This window comes from Cervus canadensis, chromosome 7, assembly GCF_019320065.1.
Source record: "Cervus canadensis isolate Bull #8, Minnesota chromosome 7, ASM1932006v1, whole genome shotgun sequence".
Lineage (NCBI taxonomy): Eukaryota > Metazoa > Chordata > Mammalia > Artiodactyla > Cervidae > Cervus > Cervus canadensis.
Genome location: NC_057392.1, coordinates 1,970,100 through 1,991,127, shown reverse-complemented (window position 1 = coordinate 1,991,127; position 21,028 = coordinate 1,970,100). Strand labels below are relative to the sequence as shown.

At 36.5% G+C, this 21,028-nt stretch overlaps 1 long non-coding RNA gene across 1 annotated transcript; it reads left to right on the top strand.

Moving 5' to 3' along the window:
- Positions 1–1,346: 1,346 nt before the first annotated feature.
- On the top strand, positions 1,347–20,624 carry LOC122445160. The gene is made up of 2 exons (XR_006270458.1): positions 1,347–1,415; positions 20,543–20,624. It is a non-coding gene; the product is annotated as an uncharacterized LOC122445160 (long non-coding RNA).
- The last annotated feature ends 404 nt before the right edge of the window (positions 20,625–21,028 follow it).

The following is a 21,028-nucleotide window of genomic DNA, read 5'->3' as shown; positions in this document are numbered from 1 at the left end:
ATGGGCTGTCTCTTCCTCAGAGCCAGTCCACATCTCTTTCCCCACCCTCTCTGCCTAACCATTCAATTACTGCAAAGCAAAATGTATACTGGATAGTTTATTACTTACATTCTGTATCTATTTTTGACAATCATATAACTTATATTCAGTCATTACTTTGAATACTTTGAATGTCTGGGACATTTTGTAGGATGCTAAGAGTTTTGCACTTTGCCCTTCTAACTTGTTTCATTTGTCATCTTTGCACTTAATGACAGGTTTATGAATCCCTGCCTTACGTATGAAAGAACACCAAGAATGAATGGCTTATTGTGAAGAAGGCAGCAATGCAAAATGTAGTGACCTACACTAAATAGTAATATACTCAAATGTTAAAAGGTAGGAAACCCCCAGTACTATTAAGGCTCTATCTCAATAGGCACAAATTCAATGGAAATGTACTTTAGTGTCACTTCCACTATCATCATAATGGCTCAAGGGAGAAAACAGAAAAAGGATCATTAGTCACACTTTATCTGCCAGGCTTTGTGATGCAAATGACTTCAGTGGAAATGTCTCCTATGCACACTTCTCTAATTTCTGTTCTTTGTTATGGAAAATTGAAAAAAACACATTCTGAATTTAGATTTTACATGCCAGTGAGTCTTTCATGGATCCATATATTGCTTACCTGACACTTTGTAGAACAGGGCTTGAAAGATGGAAGTGTTAAATAAAAACTGTGGCCTTGAGACCAGTTACAGAAGCAATGATGTGATAGTTATCCATACTTCCCTCTGCATACTATATACATACTTTTTGTATATTATGTATTTTATTTCTCTCACCTTTCCTTATTATTTTAAATTAAGTGGTTTGTGGGTAATTTACACTTTTGTGTTTATGCTGCAGACTATTTGGATAAGATAGTGACTGTATTCAGTTCAGTTCATTCACTCAGTTGTGTCCGACTCTGCAACTCTGTGGATTTCAGCACACCGGTCTTCCCTGTCCATCACCAACTCCCGAAGCTGGCTCAGACTCATGCTCATCAAGTCGGTGATGCCATCCAACCATCACATTCTCTGCTGTCCCCTTCTCCTCCTGCCTTCAATATTTCCCAGCATCAGAGTCTTTTCCAGTGAGTTCTTCACATCAGGTTGCCAAAGTATTGGAGTTTCAGCTTCAGCGTCACTCCTTCCCATGAATATTCAGGACTGATTTCCTTTAAGATTGACTGGTTTGACCTCCTTGCAGTCCAAGATTCTTCTCCAGCACCACAGTTCAAAAGCAACAGTTCTTTGGCACTAAGCCTTCTTTATGATCCGACTCTCTTATCTGTACATGACTATGGGGGGAAAAAAATTAAAAACAGCTTTGATTATACGGACCTTTGCCAGCAAAGTGATGTCTCTTCTTTTTAATATGCTGTCTAGGTTTGTCAAAGCTTTTCTTCCAAGGAGCAAACATCTTTCAGTTTCGTGGATGCAGTCACCATACACAGCAGTTTTGGAACCCAAGAAAAACAAGTCTCAGTGTTTCCATTGTTTCTCCATCCATTTCCCATGAAGTGATGGGACCAGATGCCATGATCTAGTTTTTTGACTGTTGAGTTTTAAGTCAGCATTTTCTCTCCCCTCTTTCACCTTCATCAAGAGGCTCTTTAGTTCCTCTTCACTCTCCATGAGTGGCGTTATCTGCATATTTGAGGTTGTTAATATTTCTCCCAGCAATCTTCCCAGCTTATGCCTCACCTAGCCTGGCATTTCACATGATGTACTCTGTATAGAAGTTAAATAAGCAGGGTGACAATATACAGCCTTTACATATTCCTTTCGCAGTTTGGAACCAATCTGTTGTCCCATGTCCGGTTCCAACTCTTACTTCTTGACCTTCAAACAGATTTCTCAGGAGGCATACAAGGTGGTCTGGTACTCCCATTTCTTTAAGAATTTTTCACAATTCATTGTGATCCACACAGTCAAAGGCATAGTAGTCAATGAATCAGAAGTAGATATTTATCTGGAATTCACCTGCTTTTTTTATGATCCTACAGATGTTGGCAATTTGATCTCTTATTTCTCTGTCTTTTCTAAATCCAGCTTGCACATCTGAAAGTTCTTCATTCACATACTATTGGAGCCTATCTTGAGGATTTTGAGCATTACCTTGCTAGCATGTGAAATAATTGCAATTGTGTGGTAATTTGAACATTATTTGGCATTGCCCATTTTGTTATTAGAAAATTGACCTTTTCCAGTCCTATGGCCACTGCTGAGTTTTACAATTTTGCTGGCATATTGAGTGCAACACTTTAGAATCATCTATTAAGATTTGAAATAGCTCATCTAGAATTCCATCTCCACTACCTTTGTTTGTAGTAACACTTCCTATAGCCCACTTGGCTTCACACTCCAGGATGTCTGGCTCTAGGTGAGTGACCACACCATTGTGGTCACCCGGATCATTAAGATCTTTTTTGTGTAATTCTTCTGTGTATTCTTGTCACATCTTCTTGATATCTTCTGAGTCTGTTAGGCCCATGCCATTTCTGTCCTTTATTGTGCCCATCTTTGCATGAAACATTCCTTTGGTATCTTTGATTTTCTTGAAGAGGCTTCTTTCATAATTTATCTTTGATTTTTTTTTTATTTTGAAAATGATATGCCTAATGTAGTGAACTTGTTTGGAATTTATTCTGCTTGGTGTTTTTTGAGGTTTGTGGATCTGTGATTTCATGTATGACATTAATTTATGGAAAATTTTAGTCATGATCATTTCAAATATTTTTTTTTTTCTGTTACTTTTCTTCTCTTTCTGGTATTCCCATTACAAGTGTTACACTTTTGTGGCTATCTCACAGATCATGCATATTTAGTTCTATTTTTTGTTTGCTTTTAGATTTGGAGGCTTATATTGTGATATCCTCAAGCTTAAACATTTTTTTTTTCCACAGTCCTATGTAGTCTTCTAATATATCCATTGAAGACATTTTTCTTTCTATTAAAGCAATTTGATCATATTACTTTTTGGTTCTTTTAAAGAATTTCCTTGTTTTTGCTTACATTGTCCATCTGTTCTTGCACACTGTCTAATTTATCCATTAAAGCCCTTATCATATTCATATTTTGAATTTAAAATTTTAATTTAAAAAATTCTCATCTGATAATTCACCACCCCTGTCATATGTAAATCTGATTCTTATGGTGTTCTCTTTAAACTGTACTCTTTTTAGTATGTTTTGTAATTTTTTTGAACATCAGACAAGATGTACTAGGTAAAAGAAATTGCTATAAATAGGCCATTAGTAATGTGATGATAAGATGTGTGTGTGTGTTGGGGGGAGGCAAACAGTTTATAGTCCTAATATTTAAACTTTCAGTCTTTCAAGTGAGTTTGACCCTGGACTGTGAACTTCACATGCATTTTTCATTCTTGTCTTCTCCTCCACTCAGGTGAGATAGTTTAGCTCACCTGGGATTAAGGGATTAGGGATTAAGGTGTGTGTTTCTCTTCCCTTAGGTCACTTAGGCTCTGATAAATCCTAGTATGTTAAGCCAGATGTCAGACCTTGTTAAGAAAAACAGACAAAACCCACTGAAATGTTGTGAAGTAATTAGCCTCCAACTAATTAAAAAAAGAAAAAAAAAAAAAAAACAACAACAGAATACTCCAGTGTATTCCAAAATTGTTCTTTTGATTTTCTCTGTGCTGGAGGCAGGAGGGTTTTGTTATGTTTTGTTTTTTCCAAAGATTCATTGTGAGGACCTGCTAGAGCTCCAGGACTTAAAAATCACAAAGATATGGGGGGCCCCCTAAGGACTGAATCCCCCTGAGTTTCTTATCTCTCATACTTCTCTCAGGTTGAGCCTCCAGCAATTTATCAATTACAATTCAGCTTTCCATACCTACAGAAGTTTCAGCTAGAGGGTTTCTGCTCCAAAAAGTTGTGATTCTCTGCATTTGCCTGCAGGTCTCTCTAGTTTGAGGAGTAGCGTTTGTTCTGTTATCTTACTTCTCTGACAGATCTAAGAAGATCTGTAGATTTTTCAGTTTGTTCAGGTTTTTACTTTTTACTAGGATGGAGTGGCAGCTTCTAAGCTTCTTACATGCCAGACCAGAAACTGGAAGTCCTCTAAAGACAACTTATACCCCAGAGTTATTTTTACATTTTCAAGCCAGCCTCTTGTTTGCATCAATTCTTATTGACACTGTGGGCATCTGTGATGTCAAAGAATTGCTGCTGATTTTATTTTTTTGTCAAATGCCCTGGGGATGGGGCATTTTTCATCAAGTATGTTCAGATTCAAAAGAAATAAAGACATGCTCTGTGAATGGGATTTTTTTCTAGGAAGCTGCCAGGGATACAAATGACAATTCTGTAGGGATAGGGGTTTGGGGAGCTCCAAACCCATTATTCCCCTCCAATACTGCTAGGCTGCTTTTGACTGTGTCTACCATGGTTGCAAGTCTGTTTTCAAGGTTCATGATGAGCTGGGGTGAGGGTATAGGAACAAGACTAGTTAAAACTGCCATAGACTTGTTTTGTTTTAAACAGCATTCAGTTTCTTCCCTTCAATAACACTTTGTGGATTCAGAAAATGCTGATTTTGACATTTTAGTGCTCTCGTTGCTTTTCTGGGGTAGTTGATTTTTAGAGGTCCTTATTTTGCCATTACAGAGTATTTCTCATCAGTAATATGTGGTTGAATGACCAAAGTTAAGTCCCAAAAGTAACATATAGCAAAATAAAAATAAATAAATATCATTACCCGCAAAACATTGAAATTATGTACTATGTAAAAAGGTATATAACCAGAAGTCTGTTCTCTATGTCTGTGAGTCTGTTTCTATTTGTAGATAGGTTCACTTGTGCTATAATTTAGATTCCACATATAAGTAATAACTTAGGGTATTTGTTTTTTTTTATGACTTACTTCACTTAGTATGATCTCTATGTTGCTAAAGTGTCATTATTTCATTCTTTTTATGATGGCTGAGTCATAGCCCATTGTATAGTGTACCACATCTTCTTTACCCATTCATTTGTTGATGGACATTTAAATTATTTCCACAACTTGTTACTGAGCCCAAGCTCACTTTGCTTGCCACACAATAAGTCAGTGAATCCAAGACAAGGTGTTGAGGCTATGAAGGGACTTTATTTGGGAGCCAGCTGACTGATAAGATGGCAGGCTATTTCTTCAAAATAACCATGCTGCTGGGGCCTGGATGTCAGATTCTCTTATGGATCAGAGGTGGGGAGAGGTGAGGAAAAAAGTAAAAAGACCATTTAATTCCTGCAAATATCTCCTAGAACGGCAAGCTTCAGGTAGGTAGAAGTGTTAGTTTCAGTTTCTTATAGTCATTTCCTTGCTACTGCTAAATGGAATGTCTCCTGTCATATCAACAAACAAATATGTCACATTTATTTGTGATTCCAGCCTCCCCAAATGTGAACTTCTGGGCTGCGCCTGTAAGCAGCAGACAAGGGGCACCAAGGGCTGCACCATTTGCCACACAGATCAAGAAATCTCACAATCCTTCCCAGGTGGCTGGGGTCACGTTATCTCCCTGAAGCAGGCCATAATGTAGGCCTACAAAGTGGCAAGATAAGGGTTTAAGTCTGGAGAAGAAAATGGCCACCCAGTCCAGGATCATTGCCTGGAGGGTTTCATGGACAGAGTAACCTGGTGGGCTGCAGGCCGTGGGATCACAAAGTTGGACATGACTGAGTGACTAACACTTTCATTTTTCAAGGGTTAAAGTCACAGAAGCAGGTTCAGTGTAAATTCGAAATTAAATCACTACTATGAAAATAGGGGTGCCTGTATCTTTTTGAACTATAATTTTGTCCAGGTATATGCCCAGGAATAAGGGTTGCTGAATGGCGAGGGGGAAGGGGGGGAAAGGAGGAAAGGACTGGGAGTTCAGAATTAGTAGCTACAAACTATTATATACAGAACAGACAAACAGCAAGGCTCAGCTATAAAGCACAGGGAACTATATTCAATATTCTATTATAAAGCATAATGGAATATAACATTAAAAAAAAGAATGTCTATATGTGTATAGCTGAGTCACTTTGCTGTGTAGCAGAGACTGACAAAATATGGTAAATCAGCTATACTTCAATAAAAAGTAAAAAATGAAGAATACAGATAAAAATGGAATTTGGGATAATGGTTATCTGGGTCAGAGAAAGTAGAATTGGATGACAGTCATGCAGAAATGAGAGTGCATCCTTAAAAAAAGTGTACGATTAACCTCCCTGAGTTCCAAGTGAGGAAAGAAGGAAGAAATAAATATCATTTTAGCTTAAACAATTTCCAAATTTGCCATAAAATTAAACAAAAAATGATGGTCAACTTCAATTTTGCTAGAGAGTCAACTTATATATGCTATTCATACAATCATAGATCATAGATACACTTAGATATTTTTCATATACTTACATGTTTTTCATAGACTTACATATAATCCATACACTCACATACAGGGTGTTGTGTGTATACTCTTCATAAAACGCATTGTTATTATGTATGATACTTTGTTAACTGTTTTTTAGTATGTGGTGGATCTGGGGTCATAAATTAAATTGAATATAAAGTATTTTCTGTTTTATTATTTAGTTCTGTAATGGAAATTAAGAAACAATCTGTTAACATTTTAAGGAAAATTTATCTTTCTCTGTTTTTGTTGTTTGAAGGAAACATAATTTATCTTTTAAATGTTGCCAGTCTATTTTTCTTATATTTTTATGATTGCCTCTTTTAGGTTACATGAGCTACTTAGGCAATTATGATGCTGAAAAGGTAAACAACTAAGCAATGAAAACTCAGCTCTGGCTTTAATAAATCTAAAATCTGATTCTAAATGATGTTAATCTGTATGCATCATTATCCTCTGCTCAGTGTAGCGGTCAGTATCCAGAGCTTTGCAGAAGATTTTCACGTTTGTATTTACTCAGTCTAGAATTTGGTGATGGAATTTATTGCAACATAATTATTTTAGAAAGGCTTAATTCAGTAGAAACTACTTAAGTCCTCTCATCCTACTTACCAACATTTTTTTATTCTCAATTTGGCTTCTTTTCCTGCCCCATTTTTTTAAAAAATCTAGTTGACATTGAGCTAAAACCTTATAGACCATTTAATGAAGGCAAAAATATTAATAAATAAATACTTTAATTAATTTTAAAACTTAGAGAAGTTTAATAGAGATTTTTTTTTTAAATCAGTTCTGAAAACTTGAATGAAAGACATTTGTAAAAAGAAAAAGGAAAAATCAATCTCTGTTAATCTTCCCAGTGGGTATCAGTTGAACTAAGGAATCAGTAGGAATTTATACCTTCTCACATACACAATGATGAATGTTTATATCAACACCACAATAAACATCATCCAGCAAAAAAGGGAGAAAGAAAGCACCAAAGGACTAAAGGGCTTAGAAAACATTGCAAGACCCAAGTGCTGTTATTTCTTTTAATTTTCCACCTCATTAGCATCTTAGATATGGATATGCTGGCTCTGCAGAAGTTACATGTCTTTATTATTAAACGCTTTGCTGCAAACCAGTTCTCTACTGTCCTCAGTGTGTGTGTGTGTGTGTCATTGTGTGTGTTAAATAAAATGTTTTATAGTTATGCATGTAATTTATATCTCCATCATTTATGTGAGTCACAATATGAAGAATAAGACTATTAGGTACAGAATAATTTACTGAACAATAGATAATTTTGTTTATGAAGTAGTTTTATCTAGTATAAAAATAACTATATTCTAAGATATTCCACACCTAAATGTGTCTGACATTAAACTTCCTAGGACATATTGGAAAGTAAGGAAAAAGAACCCAGGACATATAAGGAAATTGATCATTCCAGTCTCATCTCTAGCACTGAATATTTGGGGAAGTCATTTAGATTTTTCTCATTCTTAGACTCACTGAAAGATTATTTCCAAAGTCATGATTATTCCTTTCCTATTTTCTTCTCAATACCTTATTTTATTGTAATTTTTCAAAGTCTTGTATTGCTTTGTAATCATCTACTATTTACTTTCTGCCTCACTGAACAAAATTTGAATTCTGGAGAGCAGGGACTTAATGTATATATCACATTATCACTGAATTCTAAGTTCATTTGCAACTTTCAAAGTACTTCAAAATGTATTTTGTTGGTTTTCATAATGATTTAAATACATAATTTACACTTATAAATGTAAATTTATAGATATTTAGCAAATTAATATTTATTAGTGTAACAGTAAGACTGCATATTGTTTGAAATAATGATCTCACAAGGAGGAACAGAGGTGTTTTTATTTTTATTTATTTTTTTAAGAACAGACAAACTTTAATTCATTGAAAAATGCAGTAGTGAACAAGGTCCATCAAAGGGCACTTTCTAAGTCAAATGACTGCGGCGACTCAGAGCCAGAGCAGAATAACTTCTAGAAAGAGATGATGTAAAAACAGGAATTCACAAATTCAGTGGTGAAACAAATGATCCAACCAGTCCCACCTAGTTCCACTGGTGAATCAGTTTATATATTCTTTGCTATTTCTTAATAAGGATCCTGGAACTAGTCCTTAGACACATAAATATAAATTTAAAAACTTCTCTAAAGAGGCTTTGCTCATATTTCTAAACTTATGCAAAGCTACTTTCTTTTACATAAACTTATTGTTGTGCATATGTGTCTATTGTTTTTTCTCTTTAGAGTGTTAGTCAAATATACATCCTTAAACCTTAATAAAAAAGAAATTTAAGTTTCAGTTCAGTCAGTTCAGTCGCTCAATCGTGTCCGACTCTTTGCGACCCCATGAACCACAACACACCAGGCCTCCCTGTCCATCACCAACTCCCAGAGTCCACCCAAACCCATGTCCATCGAGTTGGTGATGCCATACAATAATCTTATCCTCTGTCGTCCCCTTCTCCTCCTGCCCTCAATCTTTCCCAGAATCAGGGTCTTTTAAAATGAGTCAGCTCTTAGCATCAGGTGGCCAAAGTATTGGAGTTTCAGCTTCAACATCAGTCCTTCCAATGAACACCCAGGACTGATCTCCTTTAGGATGGACTGGTTGGATCTCTGCAGTCCAAGGGATGCTCAAGAGTCTTCAACACCACAGTTCAAAAGCATGAGTTTTTCGGCGCTCAGCTTTCCTCGCAGTCCAACTCTCACATCCATACATGACTGCTGGAAAAACCATAGCCTTTACTAGATGGAGCTTTGTTGACAAAATAATGTCTCTGCTTTTTAATATGCTGTCTTGGTTGGTCATAACTTTCCTTTAATGCTTAATAATTTCATATTTAGCAAGACTTTAAATTGTTAACATGGAGAGAACTGAGTATGTATAGATGTTTATATATGCACACACATATAAAATGTTATAATTGCAAAATGTGAAAAATATGACAGCTGAAACTTTACAACATGCTGCATCAAAAAGCATTGCTTTCTAGAGCAAGTTATGTGACTTTACATTTTGAAGCTATGATCAATTTTCCTCCTGTACATTGTATGGTACAACATGATTTCCATTAGTTCATTTTAAAAATGTCACTGTGCGTTTCTGTTTTGTTTTTTTTTTCCTTTTTCTTTCTCTCTGCCTCTTTTACTCTCTCAACCTCCTATTTTTTTTTAGAAGAGTAGAGCTAGTATAATTCAGTTTGAATAGTTGGCCACATTGCCTTGAGATTCAGAGACTGTACGCAGCCTGGCACGGGGGTGTCAGAGTCTGAGTGTGGTAAGGAAAGCAGCCGTATTGAAAGGCTTCCCACACAGAGTATGTGAGCCAGAGACAAATAAGAGAGAAGTCCCCCTGAAAATGCAGCTTAATGCAGGATGACAGAACTCAAGCAGGTTGAAGAGGATATCCAAGGTGGGGGTCATCCACCATGGGGTGGCAAATTTTAGAGGAAGCACAGCTTTGTATGGTATCAGAGCCGACCAGCAAGGGGAGAGTCTTTGTATGAGAGAACTAACTGGCAGGGACTACTAAAGCCTAAGCAGGATGAAGAGAGGTTCCTTAAACAGTGGGATAATGACAGTGGCTCATCATGAAATTTCTTAGTCCAAAGTAGAGGAAGAGGGCACCTGTCTGAAGTAGGAGGAGTTGTTTAGTAGGGAATAGAAATTGTTCTCTTACTGGAATTTGCACAAATAAGTAAACACATGAAGAATAACAGATACTAGTTTTCTAATTGTCTAAGAAGGGAACTATAAATATAAAAAGGGATAAAGTTAGCATGAACTCTGTGGTGTGGGACTGTGTTAGAAGCATGTGAGCAAACATGTCTTTTAAAAGATACAGAATGCTTTACAATATTGTAGTGGTTTTTGTCATACATTGACATGAATCAGCCATGGATTTACATGTATTGTAAAGTAATTAGCCTCCAACTGATAAAAATAAATGAAAAAAAATAAAATTTAAGACAATTAAAAAAAAAGATACAGAATGCATTACTGGTATCCATGTTCTTGGTCGCTCAGTCGTGTCCGACTCTTGCGACGCTATGGACTGTAGCCTGCCAGGCTCCTCTGTCCATGGGATTCTCCAAGCAAGAATACTGGAGTGGGTTGCCATTTCCTTCTCCAGTGATATACATGTATTTATGTATTTGAACAACAACAATGAATAAAATATATACACATATGCATATTTTGGGGCTTCCTAGCTGGCTCAGTGGTAAAAAATCTGCCTGCCAAACAGAAGACATGGGTTCGATCCCTGGGTCAGGGAGATCCCCTGGAGAAAGAAACGGCAACCCTCTCCAGTATTCTTGCCTGGGAAATTGCATGGACAGAGGAGCCTGGAAGGCTACAGTCTTGGGGTTGCAAAGAGTTGGATATGACTTACTGACTCAACAACAACTGCAGTGCATATTTTATATAGATATGTATGTGTGTCCCTCGCTATGCTTTGTAGTGAGGAACACCCTCTAGCAATAATCACATCTAGAAAACAGATCTTGTCTTCTAAATATTCTCCAGTAAAATAAACTGGTGTTGAATGGGAAGATGGCTCATTCCTAAGGCTGGGGCAAGAACATGCAAGCTGAGTCTAAAATACAATGCTCTACCAGAAAATAAGAAAGTGCTGAAAGATGAATGGGGACATATTAAAGTGAAAGTGAATGCCACTGGCCAGACCTATCTATCAATCACTATATGAATATCAAAATCAATATAGATAGTAGTAAATTATAACTCATTGAATAAATTAGGAATAAAAAAATCTATGAGACTATATCAGAATTAACTTGTTAATAAAAGGAAAGTTTGGCAAGTATATTAGTTTTCTATGCTGTGTAACAAATTACCACAAGCATCACAGCTTTTAAATAGCCTGAATTATTATCTTAAAGTTTTTGTGAGTCAGGAGTTGGGCACAGCATGACTGAGTGCTCTGTGAGGTTACAATCACAGAGTTATCCAGGTCCCCTGTAAAACTGCAATTAGAGTTAGCCTACTCTGGGTTCTTCTCTGGAGATTTTACTGGGGAGATTTTGTTTCCAAACTCACTCAGGTTGTTAGAAATTCATTTTTTGGTGAATTCATATTGGGTTAGTGTTCCTTGAAGCCAGCCATGGAAAGCATGATTCTAGAATGAGTCAGCTAGCAAGACAAAATCTTTTGTATAACAAAATATGACCAGGGGAATGACATCCCTTTATCTTTGCCATGACTACTGGATAGAAGCAAGTTCTAGTTTCTACTTACAGAGAAGACTGTACAAGGGTGGTGCTGGACTCTCTCCTGTGAGTCCCTTGGACAGAAGGAGATCGAACCAGTCAATCCTAAAGGAAATCAGTCCTGAATACTCCCTGAAAGGACTGATGTTTAAGGTGAAGCTCCATTACTTTAGCCACCCTAGCCAACTCTTTAGAAAAGACCGTAATGCTGGGAAAGATTAAGGGCAGGAAGAGAAGGGGGCAACAGGGGATGAATGAGAAGGCCGGATAGCATTATCGATTCAATGGATGTGAGTTTGAGCAAACTCTGGGAGATAGTGAAGGACAGGGAAGCCTGGTGTGCTGCAGTCCATGGAGTCACAGAGTCAGACATGACTGAGTGATTGAACACCACCAACAGATAAGATAAAAACTTCTAACAAAAACTCTTTGATTATTTTGTGGGAGGGTGATGTAGAAGTAAATTTTCCAAATAAAAATAAATGAATATTTTAAGGACTTTATCAACTTGATGCCAAATTGACAACTATAAAAAGGTTGCAATTTTTTTTTCTTTAGAGGGACTTTTTTCAAAGAGGATTTTTGGGTTCACAACAAAAATAAGCAGAAAGTTCCATTTACTCCTCCCCCTACACAGTTCACCATGGAATCTCCCACCAAAGTGGTACATTTGTTACAATCAATGAACCAACATTGACACATAATTATCACCCAAAGTCCACAGTTTCCATCAGGGTTCCCTCAAGGCATTGAATTTTCTATGAGTTTTGGCAAATATGTAATATTATGGAACTACCACTATAATATCATACAGAAAAATTTCGCTGTGCTAAAAATTCATCCAGTGTGCTTCATCTATTCACCTCTCCCTCCCTGAAAGATTCTGGCAATCGCTGATCTTTTTACTCTCTCTGTAGTTTTGACTTATCCTGAATGTCAGAGTTAGAAATAGATTTTTCTTAAAGTGCATCAGAACTTTACAAACAAGCTTGTTACCATGCATACTTGTCGATGTAAGTGTTAGTATTAAAAACATTGGCTAATAACAGTTCAGTTCAGTTCAGTCGCTCAGTTGTGTCTGACTCTTTGCGGCCCCATGAATCGCAGCACGCCAGGCCTCCCTGTCCCTCACCAACTCCCAGAGTTTACTCAAACTCATGTCCATCGAGTCGGTGATGCCATCCAGCCATGTCATCCTCTGTCATCCCCTTCTCCTCCTGTCCCCAGTCCTTCCCAGCATCAGGGTCTTTTCCAATGAGTCAACTCTTCGCATCAGGTGGACAAAGTACCTGAGTTTCAGCTTCAGCATCAGTCCTTCCAGTGAACACCCAGGACTGATTTCCATTAGGATGGACTGGTTGGATCTCCTTGCAGTCCAAGGGACTCTCAAGAGTCTTCTCCAACACCACAGTTCAAAAGCATCAATTCTTTGGCGCTCAGCTTTCTTCACAGTCCAGCTCTCACATCCAATATAAACACCATAAAAATTTACTTTCCTATTTAATTTCAACCTCACTCTTTCGTTTGTTTTTGGCCAGACTTGTTGGCATTATTTTTACCACAATCTACCAGTTAATTTGTAGTAAAAATCCATATTTTTTTATCAAGATCTATATAGCTTCCCATGACCTTACCCTACCCAATTTTCTGCTCTTATATTAACTCTTTTTCTGTTTCCTTAATCTCCAGTATTATTTATTCTCTTCCTCATCATTTATTTAAGCCATACATACTCAGTGAACTCACACTATGTGTTAGGCATTTTTCTAGATGTTACGCAGAGGAAAGCAACAAAGTTCTTACACCATAGGCTTAAATTCTGCTTCTAAACTAGCCAAGCACTGTGACAGCTTATGCAATACTGCCTAACATAGTAGATTATTCAACAAAAGCAAAACTTAAAATTGTCAATAGGCAATGATAGTTTGAAATGCTTTAAAATTGCATAAAGAAGGAAGGAGCAGTAGTGTTGGTAAATTTACAAAGAAGAAAATATTTTTGTAAATAATTAATGTCAAATAATCTTTTAAAATAATTTATTAAAGGAGGAAAGAGAGGGAAATGCAGATAAATAGTACATAAAGGCTTATCCATTTTGTTGAATTTTATAATGCTTTAATTCTTGTGTATTCCTTCTTATATTTGACCCATAGGTAACAGAAGTGCTTTCCTTGAGAGAGATTTTTAGAAACCAGAGCATCATGCTAAATAGCTGCACATTATTACCTATTTGGGGGCTGTTTAATTCAATATCTTTTTAGTGTGCTTGTGTTGAAGCTTTAACTGGTTTTTGCTACTTTGTCTTCCATTTTTTTTTCTTTTGCTACTAGAATGCAGATTAATCCAGTTCCATCTAGACTGATTAGAGTGGTTGAATAAGTTACTCACAGCAGACTTTGTGAAATAAATCTAGTAATGCAACTCTCAATGGACTGTAAAAATCTTGTATTCCTTAATTGTCAAGACACTGATTGATATTAAATTATCCCATTTGTTTTCTGATTATTATTCTGTAATATGTAAAATTATAAGATGTGAGAAGGATTTCCCATTAAATACTAAATTTCCAACATGAAAGATCTTTATAATCACAAACTCAAGCTGTACTCCTCAAATTTTAAATTCATCCTTCACATTTTCCCTTATAATCTTTTACTTAATGGACAACAGTACATTTTGATATTAAAGTAGATTTTTTTTCTTTTTGGGTCATTAGGTTTCACTAATGATATGTCATCATTTAGTCATTTAGTTCACATGAGTAAGTCACCAGTTGTTAATCCATACCTGGAAGTGAGACAGCCAATTTGCCTGCCTTAATGTATAGTGATGGATAGTTTTGTTCACCTTATTTGTCAATTCAGCTGTACCTACCCTCTCAAAGTGAAAAAAAAGAAAAAAGTTAATTCACCAACAAGAAGTGCTTAGTTGTTAAATTAATATCACATATTCTGTAATATGGTTTTCTCACTGATAAAATAGGAACTGTATCTATCTCATGGTAGTTGTCAGGATATAGTGAGCTATTTGGGATTTAGGATGAGTTCAGTACCTGTTAGCTTAACATTATAAATTTTTACAGGTTAGTTCGTGGTGGTCTTTATCAAGATGGAATTTATAAAAGGTGTCAGATATAGTGGGATATTGCAACAAAATTGAAATTAAAAGCTTCTAATGGATTGCCAACATAAAGGTCCTTAGTCTCAATACTATTTTTACCCCCGGGTTTAAATTTCAAGATAGAATGGCATCCTTTAAAAACAGAGGCATTAGTGAAGCATTTTCTTTTCTATTTACTGCATGCACTAGCTAAAGAATAATAATTACTTTTCCTATATGATGGCCTATCAAAGTGAATTTTTATTATACCAATCATTCTGTTAAAATAATGATTCCAGGATTTTCTTGTTTTAAACTTCTTCTTTTCTTTTTTTAATCAAAGCGTTTTAATTAAAAAAAAATATTTACTTATGTTTGGCATTGCAAACTGTATGTGTGATCTTAGTTCCCCAATCTGGAATTGAACCCATGCCCCTTGCATTGGAAGCAGAGAGCCTTGACCACTGAACCAACAGGGATGACCCTAAACTTATTTCTTAAAGAAAAAAAAAAAAAAACTCTGCTCAAGGAATTTTCCTCCAGGTTAATCATTAGCTAGCTGCTTCTAGAAGGACCTCTACATTCAGTACTTCTTAATGCTTTTGAAACGATTCACAATAATATTGCAGCCACCTCTAATCTGTATACTTCTCTGTACTTGGCTTAAATATTAAGTTCTCTCAGACAGTTCATTCAAGAAAGACAGCATGTTATGTTAAGGAAAAAAGCAATAATGGCATAATCCATGCTGCCCAGGAAAGTCCAATTGACAATTAAAGGACATGTTGATAGGCTTTGTCAGAAATTATGTATTTGTTCTCTATTTATTGCTACAGTGTTGTTACACAGTTCATTGCTCAAATTTAGTGGAAGGCTAAATTATAACTCAAACAAATGTTATTTTAAACAGCTTAACATTCTTCTGAATAAGTCAAAAACAAAATAACTAGGTAATAATTTTTTAATGCTTCTTGGATCAAGAGGTGTTTCAATAGGCTCATTAAGAGCAGTCTAGAATAATTTGAGTGTTGTTAATCTTCAGGACTAAAGATCCTAATGGAATTACACCTAAAGCCCTTCCACCAAAAAAACAAACAAAATAAAAAATGAAAGAAATGAGTAATGATCAAAGTTATGAGTTTGTTTAAAATATATATACATATATTTTTAAATAACATATCTAAGCTATATTTATTCCCACCCTGCCAGAAATATCTAAATTAACATTGTTTATTTTTGCTTTTATTTCCAATATTCTGGGAGGTGGGTCACAGAGGATCCTGCTGTGATTTATGTCAGAGTGTTTTGCCTATGTTCTCCTCTAGGAGTTTTATAGTTTCTGGTCTTACATTTAGATCTTTAATATATTTTGAGTTTATTTTTGTGTATGGTGTTAGAAAGTGTTCTAGTTTCATTCTTTTACAAGTGGTTGGCCAGTTTTCCCAGCACCAGTTGTGCATATTGGAAATAAAAGCAAAAATAAACAAATGGGACCTAATGAAACTTAAAAGCTTTTGCACAACAAAGGAAACTATAAGCAAGGTGAAAAGACAGCCCTCAGAACGGGAGAAAATAATAGCAAATGAAGCAATGGACAAAGGATTAATCTCAAAAATATACAAGCAACTCCTGAAGCTCAATTCCAGAAAAATAAATGACCCAATCAAAAAATGGGCCAAAGAACTAAACAGACATTTCTCCAAAGAAGACATACAGATGGCTAACAAACACATGAAAAGATGCTCAACATCACTCATTATCAGAGAAATGCAAATCAAAACCACAATGAGGTACCATTACATGCCAGTCAGGATGTCTGCTATCAAAAGTCTACAAGCAATAAATTCTGGAGAGGGTGTGGAGAAAAGGGAACCCTCTTACACAGTTGGTGGGAATGCAAACTAGTACAGCCGCTGTGGAGAACAGTGTGGAGATTTCTTAAAAAACTGGAAATAGAACTGCCATATGACCCAGCAATCCCACTTCTGGGCATACACACTGAGGAAACCAGATCTGAAAGAGACACGTGCACCCCAATGTTCATCATAGCACTGTTTATAATAGCCAGGACATGGAAGCAACCTAGATGCCCATTAGCAGACGAATGGATAAGGAAGCTGTGGTACATATACACCATGGAATATTACTCAGCCATTAAAAAGAATTCATTTGAATCAGTTCTAATGAGATGGATGAAACTGAGCCCATTATACAGAGTAAAGTAAGCCAGAAAGATAAAGACCAATACAGTATACTAACACATATATATGGGATTTAAAAGATGGTAATGATAATCCTATATGCAAGACAGAAAAAGAGACACAGATGTACAGAACAGACTTTTGGACTCTGTGGGAGAAGGCGAGGGTGGGATGTTTTGAGAGAACAGCATCAAAGCATGTATATTATCAAGGGTGAAACAGATCATCAGCCCAGGTTGGATGCATGAGACAAGTGCTCAGGGCTGGTGCACTGGGAAGACCCAGAGGGATCGGGTGGAGAGGGAGGTGGGAGGCGGGATCAGGATGGGGAATACATGTAAATCCATGGCTGATTCATGTCAATGTATGGCAAAAACCACTACAATACTGTAAAGTAATTAGCCTCCAACTAATAAAAATAAATTAAAAAAAACAATAAAATAATATAAAGATTACAACTTTGTTTATATAAGTAGACCACATCTAAGTAAGAGTTTTGAGGAGAGAAAATTTTGTGTTGAATTTAATCAGATGGTAGAAGTTTACAAGAAGCATATATCAATGGATCTAATCTCTTAGGATATTGTGGTGTCTTTACAAAATGAGAATATCATAATGATAACATGGGTTAAAAAATTAACTAAATGGGTTTTGTATTTATATGCTGCTGCTAAGTCAAGTCAGTCGTGTCCGACTCTGCGCAATCCCATAGACAGCAGTCCACCAGGCTCTGGTCCCTGGGATTCTCCAGGCAAGAATACTGGAGTGGGTTGCCATTTCCTTCTCCAGTGCATGAAAGTGAAAAGTGAAAGTGAAGTCACTCAGTTGTGTCTGACTCTTTGCGACCCCATAGACCGTAGCCTACCAGGCCCTTCCATCCACAGGATTTCCCAGGCAAGAGTACCGGAGCTGGTTGCCATTGCCTTCTTCAGTATTTATATGACTCATGGACTAAAAGGATTTTTTAAACTATACTCCCATAGAGAAAACGTGAAAGTGTTAGTCACTCAGTTTTGTCCAGCTCTTTGCGTCCCCATGGACTGTAGCCTTCCAGGCACCTCTGTCCATGGAATTCTTTAGGCAAAAATACTGGAGTGTGTAGCCATTCCATTATCCAGGGGTTCTTCTGGACCCAAGGATCACACTGGTGTCTCCTGCATTGAAGATGGATTCTTCATCATCTAATGAAAAATTGTCTTTTCTTGCTAATCTTGGAACAAAGAATTTCCAATCTCAGTACACTATCATTTTATAGAAATAACAGATTTATAAACATAAATCATTTTCCAAGTAATAATTATTTTAACACTTAGAAAAACTATGAAGAAATAATGAAAATGTGATATTATATAAAATTATATGGTTTTCTCCATTAAAGGAACAGATAATACTCATATGATATTAAATATGAGAATGCATAAATAGATCACTTGACTATTTATGGACTTAGGGTTGCCAACAATTTTTGCCCCTAAGGTATTTAAAAAATAATATATATATGGCTTTCTATATCTATATACCCAAGATGTCAAAAAATCTAGTTTGGGATTTATAATTGAATGCTAAGCAGTGTTGCTATAACTCTATTATAGGCCTTTAGAAATGGGGATCAGTGTTTGCTGGAAAAGCCAATTAAGGACTGTAAGAGTAGAAAGATGGCTTAGAAATGATTCTCTTAACTCCAGCCTCCTTAGGACACAGAAGAAAGCTAAAACTCAGAGAGAAAGTGACTTGCCACATTACAAAGCTGGTATCAGAAGACAAGCCCATGCCTTTTCAGTTCAGTGTTTTATATAGGAAGGTATTCTGGCATTTGAGTTATGATACTGCTTTCTTTTGGGCATTGTCCTACTCATTGCATGTATTATGTATCTGTGCCCCTTGCTCACCCAGCAGAATTCCTAAATATTCTGTACATTTCCAAATGTCCTTTGAGAGATGTATTGACTTTGATTGAAAGTGCTTTTAATAAGGGAGTCCACTGAATCACAGAAGATTAAAATTTGTAGTAAAAATTTAAGGCAATGTAAGAAACCCTTCAACAACTGGGAATTTATTATTATGGTGATGATTATGTAACTTTTATGCCTACATTGTAGCAAAATGTTTTATGAAAATTTCAAATGGAACTTTTTCACCAGCCTATAGATAGGATGTGGCAAATAGATTAAATATAGTTTCACTGCAGGAGATTTTAATATATGATCACAATCTGTCAGTTTCTTTTGCTGTTGTCTTCAAGTACTTTTTTCTCCATGTGTTGGTATACACTAACAGCAAAATTATTTGACTTGATTACTGCCCAGTTACGTTCGTCCAACAATTCATCATACACTTGTTCAATAGGTTCATAATAAATACCTCTTGAAGCAAGTTAAATATAGGTCTATTAATACAAGGTGGCAAGAAAAACTGCGTTTCAGAGGAATTCAAGGACATCTCATGAAACAAAAGAAGGCACATTTATTATAGGGTTAGTGAGAAGGGCAGAATTCAGGTAAAATTTATCTAATAGCAGCATATATTAGGTCTGAGTACATATTTTCTCAAAGACTTTCAAACTACAAATTCTCTCTCAAGTTAAAATAGGAGTAAATTTTCAAGGATAAAGTCAGATTCAAAGTAAACATAAATGAATTTTGATCAAGGTTCACAAACATAAAACTTTAATGTTTACACTGGCAGTTTACATGGGTAAAATAAACAGACTAGGTTGGGTGGGGATCTTCAGCTGGAGACTCCCTGCCTTCTCAACTCCAGCTGCGAGCAGAGTAGTCTCAGTGTGACCACACTAGACCTTATGATTTTTCAAATAAATTTCAAACTGGCATTTCACCTTTTTTACAAAAGGTGTCAGTTTCTCTCATGTTCCCAATTAAAATATTTTAAAGAGACAGTGTGGCTTGAAAAAATGCTTACAAATCAAATTCTTCCTCTTCCTTACCAGACAATGGAGAATCAGGGTCTGATCCTACTTTGAATATGCTTTTGTTGTTCAGTCGCTCAGTCATGTCTGACTGTTGGTGATCCCGTGGACCGCAGCATGCCAGGTTTCCCTGTACTTCACCATCTTCTGGAATTTGCTCAAACTCACGTCCATTGAGTCGGTGATGCCATACAACCATCTCATCATTCTCTGTCATCCCCTTCTACTTCTGCCTTCAATCTTTTCCAGCTCAGGATCTTTACTAGTGAGTCAGTTCTTCCCATCAGGTGGCCAAAGTTTCAGCTTCAGCATCAGTCCTTCCAGTGAACACCCAGGACTGATTTCCTTTAGGATTGACTGGGTGGCCAAAGTTTCAGCTTCAGCATCAGTCCTTCCAGTGAACATCCAGGACTGATTTCCTTTAGGATTGACTGGTTGGATCTCCTTGCAGTTCAAGGGACTCTCAGGAGTCTTCTCCAACACCACAGTTTAAAAATATCAATTCTTCAGTGCTCAGCTTTCTTTATAGTCCAACTCTCACATCCATAGGACTACTGGAAAAAACCATAGATGTGACTAGATGGACCTTTGTTGACAAGTAATGTCTCTGCTTTTTAATATGGTGTCTAGGTTGGTCATAGCTTTTCTTCCAAGGAGCAAGCGTCTTTTAATTTCATGGTTGCAATCACCATCTGCAGTGATTTTGGAGCCCCCAAAATAAAGTCTGTCACTGTTTCTGTTGTTTCCCCCATCTGTTTGCCATGAAGTGATAGGACCAGATGCCATGATCTTCATGTTTTGAATGTTGAGCTTTAAGCCAACTTTTTCACTCTCTTCTTTCACCTTCATCAAGAGGCTCTTTAATTCCTCTTTGCTTTCTTTTTATTTATTTATTTATTTATTTTTTCAGCGGGTTTTGTCATACATTGACATGAATCAGCAATAGATTTCTTCTGTAGGTAAGTGTAAGTAAGTGTAGTCGCTCAGTCGTGTCCGACTCTTTGCAACCCTGTGGACTGTAGCCCACCAGGCTCCTCTATCCATGGGATTCTCCAGGCAAGAATACTGGAATGGGTTGCCATTTCCTTCTCCATTCTGCTGTAAAGGTGGTGTCAT